General features: G+C 35.0%; 2 long non-coding RNA genes across 8 annotated transcripts in view; one reads left to right on the top strand and one right to left on the bottom strand.

Moving 5' to 3' along the window:
• Positions 1-15,944, bottom strand: part of LOC144301758 (uncharacterized) — a 580,647-nt gene that overhangs the window by 136,347 nt on the left and 428,356 nt on the right. The window lies entirely within an intron of this gene.
• Positions 12,537-15,944, top strand: part of LOC144301760 (uncharacterized) — a 49,934-nt gene continuing 46,526 nt past the window's right edge. Inside the window, exon 1 of one of the 2 annotated variants that reach the window (XR_013368551.1) lies at positions 12,537-12,762. This is a non-coding gene — a long non-coding RNA (uncharacterized LOC144301760). The remainder of the gene's footprint in view (positions 12,763-15,944) is intronic. The other variant, XR_013368550.1, reaches the window with a different exon arrangement.

Below are 15,944 nucleotides of genomic sequence, written 5' to 3'. Positions count from 1 at the left end.
TATATAGAGAATGTTCTTGATAATTAATAAGAAATTGTTTACAGCATGTGGGAAGGGTGGAATATTGGGTCAGGTTAGTGGGGAGGAGGATGCTGTTTAGATGTAAGTGTTCAGATGAGGAAGATGGATGACCTGTGAGGATTGAACATTGGGTGATCAATGATATAAATATGAATATAGGCTTCCTGAGATTATTTCACATGGTTTCTCATGGCAAGAAAGAGTTTTATAACTCAGTAGTTTTATAACCTGCTTCTTGGGCTCAGTGTCCTAGGCAATTTTAGGGTAGTTGATGGAAAACTACATGGTAGAAATTATCCTCACCTGATTCATCTTTCTCTGGATTATAGCTCAGATTGTTGAGTGCTTGCACCTGTAGAGGAACACTTGCCATATAGCCAACTCCTGTTCTTTACACATTATTAACTCAAGTGGGTAAGAGTTGTAAAGAAGGATAAAAGTGATATCCTTGCCAAAAGAACTCCAACTCACAAATCTAAGAACTGTGGCTGCCAAGGCATTGGTATAGAAAAAAAAGTTTAGCCTTATGGGATTCATCACAACGTACTATGCATAATACCAGCCGTAAAATCAGATCAGAAAAGCAGAGACATTTAAAAAAAAAAACAAGTTCTCTACCTCATGGGTCAAATATACCTTTTGTTTTTTCTTTTATAAGTGTGCTCCTCTCAATGATCTGTTCTAAAGATTAGATTTAAATTAAAAGAAAGGTTTTGGGATGCCTGAGTAGCTCAGCGGCTGAGCATCTGCCTTTAGCTCAAGGCGTGATCCCCGGGGATCAGTCTTGCATGGGACTCCCCACAGGGAGCCTGCTTCTTCCTGCCTATGTCTCTGCCTCTCTCTGTCTCTCATGAATACATAAATAAAATCTTTTAAAAAATTAAAAGAAAGTTTTTAAGGAGAAGATTAAACTTGTATATTAAGCTCATAGGAAGAGGGAAGCATGTGCTTGTTTTTTCTAGTTTACCTTTAGTCATATGTATAACATCTACCCAACTTTCAGGATGAAGCCCAATTATATTCTCTAGAATGCTGACCAAACCTTTATTGTAAAATTTATCACAAGGTATTTTAATCATCTTTTAAAATATACATGTCTATCCACTGGATCACAGATTCTTCAAAAAGCAGGAAATGTTTTCCTTTACCTTTGATTCTGTGACACCTGGTATAGCCTGGCATCATGGTGTATAAAATATATGTTATAATTGAGGCTCTTAACACATTTTCATTTAACATACTTATAGGGTTAATCAGCCGTCCTCATTCTCTTTGTAAAACATGTTGAATAATGCAACAACCTATTGAACTTACTGCTTTGCCCATGCAATTCTGCTTCCTAAAGTACTTAATGACAGTTGGATTGATTCATTTACTTATTTATCAGATATTTATGTGCTGGAAGTATCCACTAGAGATATCCTCTAGTATTCCACTAGTATCCTCTAGTATTCCACTAGAGATAAAGTAGTAAACAAAAAAAAAAAGACAAAAACCCCTGTCTTAGAAAGTTTACATTCCACTATACTTATATATTTTAAAGGTTTTTATCTCCTGTGGTCTTCTCATAATTCTATTAATCTCTCCATTTTTTAAGTGTAAAGAATCTACTTTTTAAAAAAGTGGTTTAGCACCGCCTGCAGCCCGGAGTGTGATCCTGGAGACCCTGGATCGAGTCCCACGTCGGGCTCCCTGCATGGAGCCTGCTCCTCCCTCTGCCTGTGTCTCTGCCTCTCTCTCTCTCTCTCTCTCTCTCTCTGTGTGTGTGTGTCTCTCATGAATAAATAAATAAAATCTTAAAAAAAAAAGAATCAAGGAATTTGCTCAAAGTCATACAAGTGTCACTGATGAAACTGGGTCCTCTTTAAAGCCAGTACTCCCGATTACTCCTTTAAGTTGGAGATCAAGCATTATTCCATCTTGGAAAGCTTCCCTCATTTTTTCCTTACTGAGTCTAAGTTAATTAAGCATGTAATAGTTTAGGGGCACCTGGGTGGCTCAGTGGTTGGGTATCTGCCTTTGGCTCAGGTCATGATCGTGGGGTCCTAGGATGGAGTCCCACATCAGGCTCCCCTCAGGGAGCTTGCCTCTCCCTCTGCCTATGTCTCTGCCTCTCTAGCTGTGTCTCTTATGAATAAATAAATACAATCTTTTAAAAAAGCATGTAATAGTTTAATGCCATTTTTGTTATATATACAAGCTGTATATCAGAGAGGGATGTCCCAAGATTGAGAAAAGGGCTAGTACAATATCCTATGAGGATAAAGACCGGGACTCTAGTTCCATTTAGTACCTCTGAGGTCATAGAGGCTCAGGGACTAACTGTGGCCCACAAGAGCAGCTGCCCCAGCTTTCCATGTGGACTATACAGACCTGGACAATCTACCCTGGGAATAGCAGGCATAGTAAGATAAATTCATACACCCTCCTTCATTTTCCTGGGTATGTCACAGGATTCTCCTGTGATCCCACAGTATTAGGGAAAGTCCTGAAAATAATTAAGGCTTGAATTTTCATTAATCTTGGCAAGTCACATCTGAGTATCATAGAATAATTCTTACTTGTAACTTATTTAAATGTGTACAAACATATATTTGAATATGCACATGTGAGGTTTTGTGTATGTTTTCTGCAAGTGACAGAAATCTAATGTCAAATTACCTAAGATAAAAGAAGGCTTATTGGAAATGTAGGAGAGGTTGAGGGGATTAAAGGAATGGCTGAAAGGACTAGGGCAGATGTGGGAAAATCTGTTAAAATCTGTTTATATTTAGAACCTGCATCTTGAATGCTGTCACTCCTTCCTTCGCCTTTTCTCCTCCATGGGTAAGTCTCATTCTCTCAGTGTTCTACATAACAGGAGACATGGCCAGAAGCAGCTTCAGGACTCTCTCTTCCTGGTTCAAGTCCAGAAAGTGAACAGAAGTTCATCTCCAACCCCAGCTCAGCTCTTCTCAGGCAAGGACTCCAAATGACTTGCTAGTGACAGCTTGAAATGCCTTTAGTGGTAGGGCATTCAGGGCTGGTGTCAGCTCATAGGAGGCACTTTCTCATGTGCTGATGAGTTTTGTGAAAGATGCAAGCTGAGTTGGGGAAAGAAGGGTGAGAAGAATTCAAGTGAGTGGTATGGGTCAAGAGAGAACATGCTAGGGCAGGGGATAAGGTGCAGGTGACATGGTTCAAGAGAAGGGCAGGGGAAGAAGCTGTCATTTTCGGAGCATCTGGGGTCTCCTTGGGAATGACTGGTACTTCATGGATATTTCTCATTGAATTCTTATGGATTAAATTCTCATGGGTGATTTTGGCTGCAATAGAAAATAGAAATCCCAACTAGAACTGGTTACACAGAAAAGGAGTTGGTTCAAATAAGTAACAGAGGTGAGTAGGATTTAAGATTCGTTCGTAGCTCAAAGATCTGCTCACTGTTGCACACATGGAGTGTCTTTCATTTCACTATTGTCCCTGCACGGAAATGAGATTCCACACAACTTTTACTTAGGCTTCTGTGTTCAGTTTATGTGCTAACTACACAATGACTAATTTAAATGGAATAAAATAAAACATTTAGTCCTTCAGTCACACTAGCCACATTTCAGGTGCTTGACAGCAAGCATGGCTAGAGGCTGCAGGTTATATAGCACACAGGATAATTTCCATCATCACAAAAAGTTCTCTGGGACAGTGCCAGTCTCCCTCCCTGAAATACTTTCTGACACTGCTCACTTTCTTGAATGTTTACCTCTCAGTGCTAAGAGTTCTTTTTATTTTTTTATTTTTTGGTATTATCTCATTTTATCCCCTAATTTTACATTGCCCTTGGGTTATTCTTTTAGATATTTCTTGCTTATACATATTATCTGCAGAAGATAGTACATGTCAAGGGCAAGGAAAATTTCTATGCTGCATAATGAATAACCACTGTTGCTTTGAATTTGAACATATTATAAAGATTTCAAATTGGCATCAAATACCCAACGCGAATTACAGAAAGAATTTTTTAAATTAAAATTTTATTTTAGATTGGTTATAGATTTATAGAAAAATTATAAGAACAGTACAGAGAGTTCCCATATATTCCTCATTCAGTTTATCCTACTACTAATAATTTTATTAGTATGGCACATTTGTTACAATCAATTAAGGAGTATCAATATATTATTCTTGACTAACATCCACATTATATTGTTTTTTTAACCTAATCTTCTTTTTATGTTCCAGGATCCCATCCAGGATACCACATTACAAAAGTAGCCAATCAACTGGACTGTGACAGTTTGTCAGACTTTTTTTTTCTTTTGATGTCCTTCATCATTTTGAGGGGGACTGGCCAGGTATTTTATAAATGTCCCTCAACTGGGATTTATCTGATGTTTTTCTCATGATCACAATGAAGCACACTGACCATTTAAAGGCTGATTTCAAAAATAAAGAGAATGAAAAGAACAGATGTCCAAAAATTGAGATCACAGAGTATTACCGTCATGACTGGTGTATAGAACATGGTGTCACAAAATATTTCTATAGGTAATAAAGCTGAACAATTAGTACTAATTCAAATCTTCAAAGGCTTGTGGTAAAGAATGGCCCTAAGTCTTTATACAGAGAACAATATAAACATGACATAAAGAGAAAAGATGGCCAAATGTTCCATTTCAATAAACTTTCTTCCAAAACCAAGATAAATATAATTATATTCTTTTTTAAAGATTTTATTTATTCATTTATAAGAGACACAGAAAGAGAGGCAGAGACATAGGCAGAGAGAGAAGCAGTCTCTACACAGGGACTCCGGGATCATGCCCTGAGCTGAAGGCAGGTAGGAGTTCAACCACTGAGCCACCCAGGCATCCGTATAATGATACTCTTGAGTCAGATTTTCCTAAAAATGAATATTGTTTTTATTAGTCAAGTAAATAAAATAATAGTTATCTTGAAACATCCCCAATAGAGTTTCATAATGGGTTACGTTGATATTTATTTATTTTTTTTTACTCCTTCTTGTGTCGCCATGCCATAGGTATTTCTGTTTTGAAACAGTTTGGTGATATGTTTATAGAGCCACATCAGAAGCATCAATACAGATGCTTTTAGATCAGTTAGTACTGGCAGGGTAGTTCCTAATTTTCTTAATTTATCACATTTTTGTTGTTACTACTAGATCTAAAAATACATAGAGGCCAAAATATCCACAATTACGTGTATATTTTGATCTAAAACTAATACATTTGCCTTAAAATATCTTTAGGCATGGTAGCCAGAGTAGATATTTATGTATGTGAAATTGTCAGGCTTAACAGAAGAGCATACAATCTTTGACAGGAGTGAGAAAAACTAGAAAATGGGCCAAAGAAGGAAAGTAAATGCAATTATAAAGAAAGGATAAAAAATATTTTAGTTTTACATGGTTTTTATTTTTATACACCAATATTATTATTTTTTTCGTTACTCTTCAAGTAAGCCTACTCTCAGAACCCAGACTTCTCTCTCCTTACATGTATAAACGAGGAAAGCTGATATTATTTTGGTACCTAATCTGTGCAACTTGCTGTGTTAGGTATATCACAAATTATATCCCTCTAAATTGCTTCTACAAACACTTGGGTAGTTTTATTTAATTCCATTTTTATAATGAGGAGACTAAAGAAATTACAAAATTTGCCCATTGTGTGAGAGCTGGTAAGTGATGAAGCTTATATTCATGTCTGGGTAATCTCAACACTCATGTTCTATCTACTGATAAAATACTTCTAAAATGCACGGATTGAGTCAGGCTAATTCCTAAAGTATAGATTCAGCACAATATAGTTTCATCTCTGATAATTTTTCTCTTTTCAAAGATTGGGAAGCAGAGAGGTTAAATTTAGGATTGGTTGAGCCAGTAGCTCAAATATCTGATACACAGTGTTCCACAAGCATTATGTTTTAATCATTTATAGTCAGTATGCTCCACAGTTGAGACAAAGATTCAGGGAGGGCTTCACAGCAGACCAGACAGATTTAAAGTAAGGGTTTACACTGACATGAAAAAAATAGTGTTCCTAACACCGAGAAATCCTCTCAACACATTGAGTCACATGCTCAATAGGGCTTCAGAAAGTATAGACAATTATCTTCAGAAAACTAGTTCAACCTGAACAAGTGTGTGAGTAAATCACCATAAGGAGTCGAGGACACAAGTTGTTTTTGGCTGATCATGTAGAATCTTGGTTAAATGCTTTGCCACAGTTATTCTAGCCTCCTGAGTCATTTTCAAACTGAGCTCATACATTTGCCCTTGATACAAGTGATAGCTCCAGCAGGGAAAATGATCTTGATTAAAACATGGATGTGTTTTAATCCTGTTTGTACAATGTTTGATCACTGAAATACGGTTAAAATCAGGGGTAGGAATATAATTACTCCCATAATTTCAAAAGCTGGTAGAGGAATTACTAAGAAATTTTTATATGGTGTGCGGGGTGTGTGTGTGTGTGTGAGGGGGGAGGATGTGATATAGGAGCCCTGTAGAGGGTATCTGCACTTAGATAATTATAACACCCTTTGACAGCTAGATGGTAATTTTGATGACACATGTAGAAATAGGAGTTTAAGAACATGAAGGCTGTATTTAGTAAAACTCTTACTTTTGTTCCAAATTTTAAAATATAATTTCACAGTCCTTCTCACCAAAGAATAAAAAAACTTAAATATTTAATTTGTTCCATATTTTAGAATTTATAAATCTCTCACATTGTACTGTTTGGCAGTTTACTTGCTATAGAAAGAATTACACAAAAGAAATATTGGTCCTATTGACCTATATTATCACAGTGGACTGTGAACTACACATATAACTATCAAATATTATTTGGACATCCATAGGGACAAACATAATGATTATGGGCGAAAAGTTAATGATTATTTTGGCTTTTTATCGTAGCACATTTTAAGAAATTGACCTGACTGTTACTTTTCTTTGGAATTCTTGTTGAAAAGCATAACTGTAAATTTTAAAACTTGGATTGAAACTTAATCTATATGGTAATACAACTTGGAGGAATCCAAGCTCAATTCAGACTAAAAGGTTAGAACAGTTCTTGAAAATGGCACATCTTATACAACCTAAGCGTATAAAGAAATAAACTATCATTTAATGGTTTTCAACAAAGGGTACAATGTATAAGGAAAGAAAATAAATTTTCAGTAACAGTTGATTTAGTATTTGCTTGTCCCTTTTATGGTATATTTTATCTGTGAAAAATATAAAGGTTGGATTACATAATGGTTCACATACACTCTTCTGATTTTGAGAGAAAACCTTCCAGATCTTCATTAGACACTTTTACTTTGTTTTCATGCCAGAGTCTCTGTTACACATGTTTCACATTCAATAGAAGTTAAGCTGTAAATTGCTTTTATACAGAATCTATAAAATAGCATTTGTTAAAATCGCAATGGTATTCTTTCCCTTCCTGACATCTTTCCAACCACCTCCCTACCTCATAAAACCAAACACCACACTCACACAAAGTATGAATACATCTAAAATCCAGTCTAAAGCACTAGTTCTCAAACTTCAATATATCTCAACTGATTTTTAGTATAAAGCACTAGTTCTTGAACTTGGCTCTCCATTGGAATTGTCTGGCACACTTTAAAAATGTTGATTTCACAGTCTCACTGTACCTGATTTGATTGATAGGGAGTATGGTTTTGGATTTTTTAAAAGAAGTTTTGAAAGCTCCATAGATAATTTTAATGTGAAAAAAAATAAAAGAGAGAGAACACATGTTTCGGGTAGTGGTTCTTAATCTTCGTTGCACATTGGAAACTTCTAGGAATTCTTAAAAATATTGTTGCCAAGTTCCCACACTTCAAATTCATGCAATTAATCTGAGGTGCAGCCAGAACGTGAGGAGTTTCACCCAGCTCCCAGGTGTTTCTAATAAAAAGTCAAGGCTGAGAATGACTGATCAGCATTTCATTTTTTTGTTGGGTCAGAAAAAGATCAATATAATTTCATATTTATGAAGTTTCTCACGTTGAAATTTTAAATATATATTATGGAAACTTTTAGTTTAAAATAGACACGAAATTTAGTTTATTTCATTATTTAATGTAACTTAATGAATTAAGGCAAAAAATAACTGATAATTACATGTGAAGATCTCCCAGAAGAAAATCTTGTCCTCATTGTAAATGTGTAAGATTCAAGGGCAAAATTATTACTATTTGAATAAAGAAAATTATAAAATATAATCCACAGAAGTTATTTTTCATGAAAGTATGACAATCAAAATCATCTTTGGGAGAACTTTATTTTTCAGAAGTAAAAATGAGATAAAAATAAGAATAAAATAAAGATAAAATAGAGAAAAGGCATTTTTTGCTAGATTCACCACTTTTTAAAGGAATGTAATCGATTCTCACCTACATATTTTCACGTGTAAAAGCCACCTTTAAATGTTTATTTTACTTAGAATTTTCTTAAAACACAAGCTCTTGAAAACTGTAAACTGTCAATTGCTTAAAAGTGGAATGTAGAAAAGGAATATCTATTTAAAGACTATAGCATGCATCAGAATGAAAGGTATAGTGTTGATTTTTTCTTTTAAGGAAAAGTTTGATAATGCATTCAGAGAGAAGCCAAGTATAAACTGTTAAATATTTTTCCACATTTGTACAATGGGTTTATATGATTCTGTTACTATAGCTTGCTGAAGTGTTGTGTAAACACTGAATGAGTTATTTCTTATAACTTAATTTATACATGTTAATGCCTAAAATACTTTTTCCATCCAGAAACATATCCAATTGCTTGCACTCTAAAGGATTCTGTGTATAGGGCCGTGTTCTCATTCTCATTCCTGTATTAACAGGAAAATGCTCCTTAAAAAAACACTTAGAAAAGAAATTTGGTTGATGTGTGTGTGTTTCATTTGATGATGGTGGGTATTTTATTTCTCTAAGGAGATTATTTTCCTTAAGAATTGTTTCTATAATTCTACCATCTGCAAAGGAGGATAGATACTTTGTTATCAACTTTAATAGTAATCCATCAATATGTATTTATGAGTGATAAAATGCCTATAAAATGATAATACCACCTGTATAATGCATGGGGGGGAATTAAGAGCTTCTTTATTCAACATTCATTAAAAAGGAAAACAAAGGTTAAAGTGGAGAATGGGTAAACAGTCATTGGCATCAGTGAACATTTAATCAGTGTTGATAAAAAAGAAACTCTACAAATGCTTCTGTATGCCTCACAGACCTAGGAGAATCAACTCTTTAAGGAACTACATAACCTTGAAAACTTAAAGTAATAGACTATAAAATAAAAAAAAACTACAAATCAGTCAAAGGGCAGCCAGGATAATTCCAATATTTTAATACAAAAACATCTATTAAAAATACATCTATTTGATTTTATAACTTTATTAAAAGTTTCTTTGTTACATTTGTTACATTAATTACATTTAATTATAGGGTCTTTTTGGTTGAATTGCCTTTGTTTGTTTGTTTGTTTTTTGAATTGCCTTTTGATACTGCAGTATTATCTATGCTACTAACTGGGCAAAACATAGGTATAATTAAGACCCTGTTTCCAGTTATACAAAACAATAGACATTTGCCTAGTTGACTGTTGAGTTAGTTCTATGGAATCTAAATTTCCACTTGATTATAAAAGCCAATACATTGTTAATCTTGTCGAGTCTATAAGTTAACTAAAATAACTACAATACAAAATAATCCATTTATTTGTTCCTTATAGACATGGATTAATAATTGGAAAATGTCAAAATTTCAGAAATTTATTAAATGTTTTTATCACAGACACTGTGTTTGACCTCAGGAATGCAACATATGAGATATGAAAGTTCAGAAAGTTTTTTCTTCAGCAGAGTAACAGCCCAGTGGAGAAGAGAGAACAAGAAAAACAAACAAACAAAGAAAACGATGTTAGGAGATTCACAGAAGTCTTATGGGATCACAGAGAAGAGGCATCTGTCCCAACCTGAAGGTCATGGGGGTGGGGAAAAGGTAATAGGAAACATCAGAATTTTGGGGATATGGGATTGAGCTTGAAATATTAATGAATCACAGAGGCAACACACTTGTATAGTGGAGAGGTAAACGTGGAAATGTGTTTGACGATGGTGGCAAAGTGAAGAATGGGACCCATATAAAATTAAAGACAAACATTTAACCATTACATAGTAAAATTTAAGATGAGTATTATCTTTCAAAGTATTTCATAATAATAAGAAGACTTTCTGGAAAAAGCTTTTCATACTAGTATTTTTCCACTGGAAATACAAGCAAAATGGGATAAAAAAATACAAACCCCACAAGTTTGACCTCTAGAGAGAGATAAACTTTCCTAATCCCTGCTTATATTTATTTTATTATTTTATAAGTATTAATATTTATTAATATCATGTGGAAGTTCTATATAGGGTACTCATCATAGCAATTTATATAAGATGAAAAGCAATATGAAGTATTTCTGTCTTGTAATATGAGAAGCTACTTACTGAAACATTATAAAAATTTCATTAAGTAATAGCATCTAAGAATATGTGTGTTTGTGTGTGTGTGTGTGTGTGTGTGTGTGTGTTTTGAGAGAAAGAGAAAGAGAGGTGGGGGTGGAGTTAGGGGCGGAGGGAGAGAGAGAAAATCTTAAGCAGGCTCCAGGTCCAGCATGGAGTTGTCCCAGGGCTTGATCTCATGACCCTGAGATCATGACCTCAGCTGAAATCAAGAGTCAGATGCTTAACTGACTGAGCCACCTAGTTGCACCCTAAGGGTATATTCTAATTATATTCTGGTGATGGTCTGTAGGACGATTATTTATTGCTACGCACATTTCTTGACTATTTCTAAATTAATATTACACTCCTATTCTAAGATGAGAGATTAAAAACAAAAAGGATATGCTATTTCTTAAGTTTCCTTTATAATAAAAACATTTTCTTCCCCATTGTTTTTTGTTATCATTAGATAATTTCCCTTCTATGCCAAATACTTTGTTCCATTTGGTCATTACCAGCAAGTGAAATTTTTTTAAAGTGTAGCATGCACTTTCATTTCATGCCAAATAAGGTTTATTCTCTGAAAATATCAGACAGACGTTTTTATACATGAGAAATAATGTCATTATTGGAATTTATTGCCTAATGGAGATATATTAGGCAAGAGATTTGGAACTAAGTAATAAAAATATTAGAAAATCTGGAAGGGTGATGTCTTAAATATGTGATTAAGTATCACTTTTAGTATTCCTTTTCCTTTTGAGGAGAATGTGCTTCTAGTTTGTTACTTTGGTTGCTATAATTCATTTTATCAATAAGCTGTCACTGCATTTAAACATCTGGAAACCATCACACTAAACAATGGCCAATGCTCATAACCAATTAGTGAGTGTTTATTGTGAAGGATAAACATTAAGAATATGATCCTAACTTTGTTATAATAATTATGTGATAGAAAATATTCAGTCTTGGATCCTTAGATCATGCTGCTTAAGAATTATTATTGTCACCCTTTTGAAACTTTAAACAACATCAATCATTTTATTCAATAATAATTCATATAGATTTTTTAAAATTCTAAATGATGTCTAAGTGATGTCTAGCAATGCCCTCTCCACCCTCCAAAGTAAGAATAATACAGTAAGAATATTATAACTTTACCCAGAAATCTTGAGTGAGAGACTCCATGTAATTAATTTCTAAAATTTTGACCTTAATACTTCAAGAAACTACTTGAAAGAGGAGAACCGCTCTCAACAGAATTTCATTCTACTTTTATCTCCGGAGAGGATTTCCCTATAATTCTAGCACTTCAGCCAGATTGTTTGCACACGGCTGAGCAGAAATAACATATATTTTTACATCAGCATATTTAATATCACAGGTTCTGATGTACTGACACAATGTTGGCAGTATTAACAATACAGACATCATTAGCTTTCCAAAAGATCCATAATTGAAAAGTCAGACTGCTGAAAAATGTCACCTTGTATGTACTATGCTAAGGGAATAAAGCTTTGCCTGAGTCCTTGAAAGGGCAAATAAAGACTCAATTATGGCCTGCCTTAAATCCATAAGCACTGAGTTCTATTAGCCTTAGTGTGCTGTCTGGAATGTCCTTCTCCAATGAACCATTTCTCCTAAATTTACAAAAACTGTTCAATCTCCCTCCCACCTGCTCCTTGCGTTCTAGCCAAGTTAGAAAGCTACAAAGATATACACAGTAGGTTTGCAAAGTATATGTCTCAATATGTTAAGGTACCAAGTATAAAATTTTTGTGAGTCTGGAAAGAAAAAAATGACATTTTGTAGATTTATTTGTTTACTACAAGTAGAGTTCTTGGCAGAATGTATCCAATTACTTTGCCAGCTCAAGTTATGGATGATGTTTAAAATTTAATTTTCATTTCAAATTTTATATTTAAATTAAAATTATAAATTTAAAAACTGGTTCTGTGGGGATTGCTTTTAGGTTAAAATTTTAGTTCTTGTCCTTTTATTCTTTTTCTTTCCACATTCCTCTTTTCTTCCCTTCTTTTACTGGTGCTGCATGCTCTCACAGAAAGAAAAAAAAAGCTTTGAAATTTAGAAAAATAGACTGAAACAACATGGACTCACATAAGCTCCTCCACATGAACTCTGAAGGTGTTCCAGTTTCGAGAGCTTTGAGTCAACAACCTGAGTTGCTGTTTCAGTTCTACCGGAGAAGTGTGGTCTTGAACATGAGGTGAGTCCATACAGTGATGGGCCCAAGTCCACTCACAGCTCAGTTCTACAATATGTTTAAAGGAGGGAGTTGAAATTGTCTATGTTGCTAGTAATTTCACTTTATAATATACCAATGTTGATATAATATACCAATGTTGACTTTTCATAGTCACATCTCCACATCTTTTTTTTTTACCAAGGCTTTTTAATTTATTTTTTAAAGATTTTATTTATTTACTCATGAGAGACACAGAGAGAAAGAGAGTCAGAGACACAGGCAGAGGGAGAAACAGGCCAGAGACAAGAAGCCAGGAGCCCAATGCAATACTAGATTCCAGACCAAAGATCTTCCCTGAGCCAAAAGCAGATGCTCAGCCACTAAGCCACCCAGGCGTCCCTTTACCAAGGCTTTTTTAAAAGTGTAACTAAAGTCCAGGAGTGATTGCTTAAATGTGAATTTAAGTATTATGAATCTCCCTGGCATTGAATACCTAAGGGGAGTTCTACAAAAATAAAATGAAATAAAATAAATAAAATAAAATAAAATAAAATAAAATAAAATAAAATAAAATAAAATAAAATAAAATAAAATAAATAAAATAAAATAAAATAAAATAAAATAAAATAATAAAAAAATCAGAAGAGACTAGTAGAATGTATAATTTTTTCCTGAATTGCATATATAGATGACTTCAATAAATCTTTGAATTCAACTAACCCTTGAATTCAACTAATCCTTGAACTCAACTAACCCCAACTACTTTGGGTACAACTGAAAAATAATGTGAACAAAAATTGTGGAGTCAGACTGAGGAGGTTTGAATCCCAGCCCTCCTCATTAGCTGTTCGTGTGGTAAACTCACCAAACATTGCACTTCCTTTTTCCCATCTGCAGAAAGGAGGTAATGATAATTCCTGTCTTAAGCATTTGCTTTGAGGATGATAAGAAATTTAGCTAAAGCAGTGGTTCTCAAACAGGTGTGATTCCCCTGCCCTCTGCCCAGGTGACATTGACCATATCTAGAAGCATTTGTTTGTCATAAATGGGGGGAAGGGTGCAGCCAGCATCTTGTAGATAGGTGCCAAGGATGTTGCTATACTGCATACAATTCACAGGACGGTGGCTCTCAACAAATTATCCCACCCAACACGCCAATGCAGCTGAGGTTAAAAAAACCCTGATACGAATCACTTGAAACAGTTCCTGATGTAAACATCTTTTTTAAAAAAGCACTAAATCGTGATCCCTGGGTGGCTCAGCGGTTTAGTGCCTACCTTCAGCCCAGGGCATGATCCTGGAGACCCAGGATTGAGTCCCACATCGGGCTCCCTGCATGGAGCCTGCTTCTCCCTTTCCCTGTGTCTCTGCCTCTCTCTCTCTGTATCTCTCATGAATAAATAAATAAAATCTTAAAAAAATAAATAAAAAGCACTAAATCTTAACTGAAATATATTAAAGTTTACTTACTGCCCCTTACTGTATACAACTTTTTCCATCATTTAAAATATTTTTCCATTGTGTCTGCACTTCATATTTTCCTTTGGGAGTTAAATCTACCAGAGCCTGCAATTTCTTACAACAGATGATTTCAGAGTGAAACAATTTGAATATTTTTTATTTTGCCCCCGAGAAGTGCATTCACAGGAGACTTGAGTGGAGGTAAGCCTAATAAGAGCTATCTTCTGGCTTTTGCCCTAATCTCTTGAACTACGTATATATACTTCACAACAATGAGAAAGAGAAGCTAAGCATATGGTAGACAAATTTAATTTTGCAGTCTCCTTATTTATATACAAAGTCAGAAATGAGAAATCCAGGAGAGATGAGATAGGAGGAAATGGTGGTACACCCAGAGATTCACCTGCATTACATGGAACAGATGGCTAAAAACAGATATGCATTATTCGTATCTGATACTTTACTTTTTAGATGAAATGTTATGGACGTTAGGTGTCTTCACTGCAAGAGATAGAAACTGTCTTTAGTCTGAGCAGACAGAAACATACTAGAAGGCTGTCTGCTAGCTTGCACAGCAGATGGGATGACAGGTAAACAAGCCAAAGCAAGGAGAGAGAGACAGCAGGAAACCAATGAGGCTCTCATCCCCAGAGCAGTCTGGTTGGAATGGCCCCCAGCACTGCAGCCCTGGACGTGGCTTTCTGAGAACTTCTGAGGTCACAGCCACTGCATTCTCAATGGTACAGGTAACCTCCAGTTGTGCTGTCAAGATTATAAATCTCATACTAGGTCAAATGCTCAAGCTATAACTGCCGGAGACCAGAAGCCAGAACATCTGGCCATTAGGCTTCTAGAATAGGAGATGAGAGAAAATTGTGAAGTACCAGCCTTTATTAGATGGGTTAGGTCTTTCAAAAAGGCCAATCTGAACTCTTGGGGTTTCAAGATGTAGTTGCACAGCTACTTTGGGGGACTATTATTCAGTATTCAGCTATGGCCAATTAATTAACCATGCTCCTGGAGAAGCGAGGATTTTCTCAAAGACTCTATGAAAGAGTTGTGGTTTGCATTGATTGTATTTTTAAAATTAAAGGTTTTCCATTTGCGCAATTTTTTTTTTGTCACTTGTAAGTCTGTAAACATGAGCCAATATTTTTTTTTTCCCAAAGGACTTAGATTCTTTGTTAAATAAGAATTTCACATTGGGTGAAACGTTGGCAGAGTCTGGCTAACCACTCAAAGACAGAGCCTGCACATGCTGCTGACTCAGAGAAATAAAAGGAAAGAGGCCCAGAAGACAACATTAAAATGTTATTTTCCTTTGCCATGTAATCTCAGTTTACAAAAGCTTATATTAAAGTTTTTCACTAACTGTAAAGTTTATACAGTACATTGCTAACAGATGTAATTGTTGGACAGATAACACACTCATAAGCCATTTTTTTTAAACTTGAAAATGTGTCTCCAGGCCATAGTAGCTGTGATGATAGCCAAGGGTGTCCACATCGATCATTATTAGTCTCATAGGTAATGTTAAAATGACCTTTACACAATTTTGAGTTGAATTTGGCAAGAGTAACCAAAGGCTAGTATTTAGATTGCAGTTCCAAAGGGCAATTTTCCTGGATAGGTGATTACCAGCTCCTCTTAGAAGAAAAGCAATAGAAGTACAATTTTGTCCAGTGGGAATGGAGGGGAAAGATTTGGTTTTGACATACAAAGTCTAGTTTAGAGAGTCCTTC

This window comes from Canis aureus, chromosome 30 (genome assembly GCF_053574225.1).
Source record: "Canis aureus isolate CA01 chromosome 30, VMU_Caureus_v.1.0, whole genome shotgun sequence".
In the NCBI taxonomy this organism is placed as follows: domain Eukaryota; kingdom Metazoa; phylum Chordata; class Mammalia; order Carnivora; family Canidae; genus Canis; species Canis aureus.
Note: the sequence above shows the minus strand (reverse complement) of the source record. Positions and strands in the feature narration are given on the sequence as shown.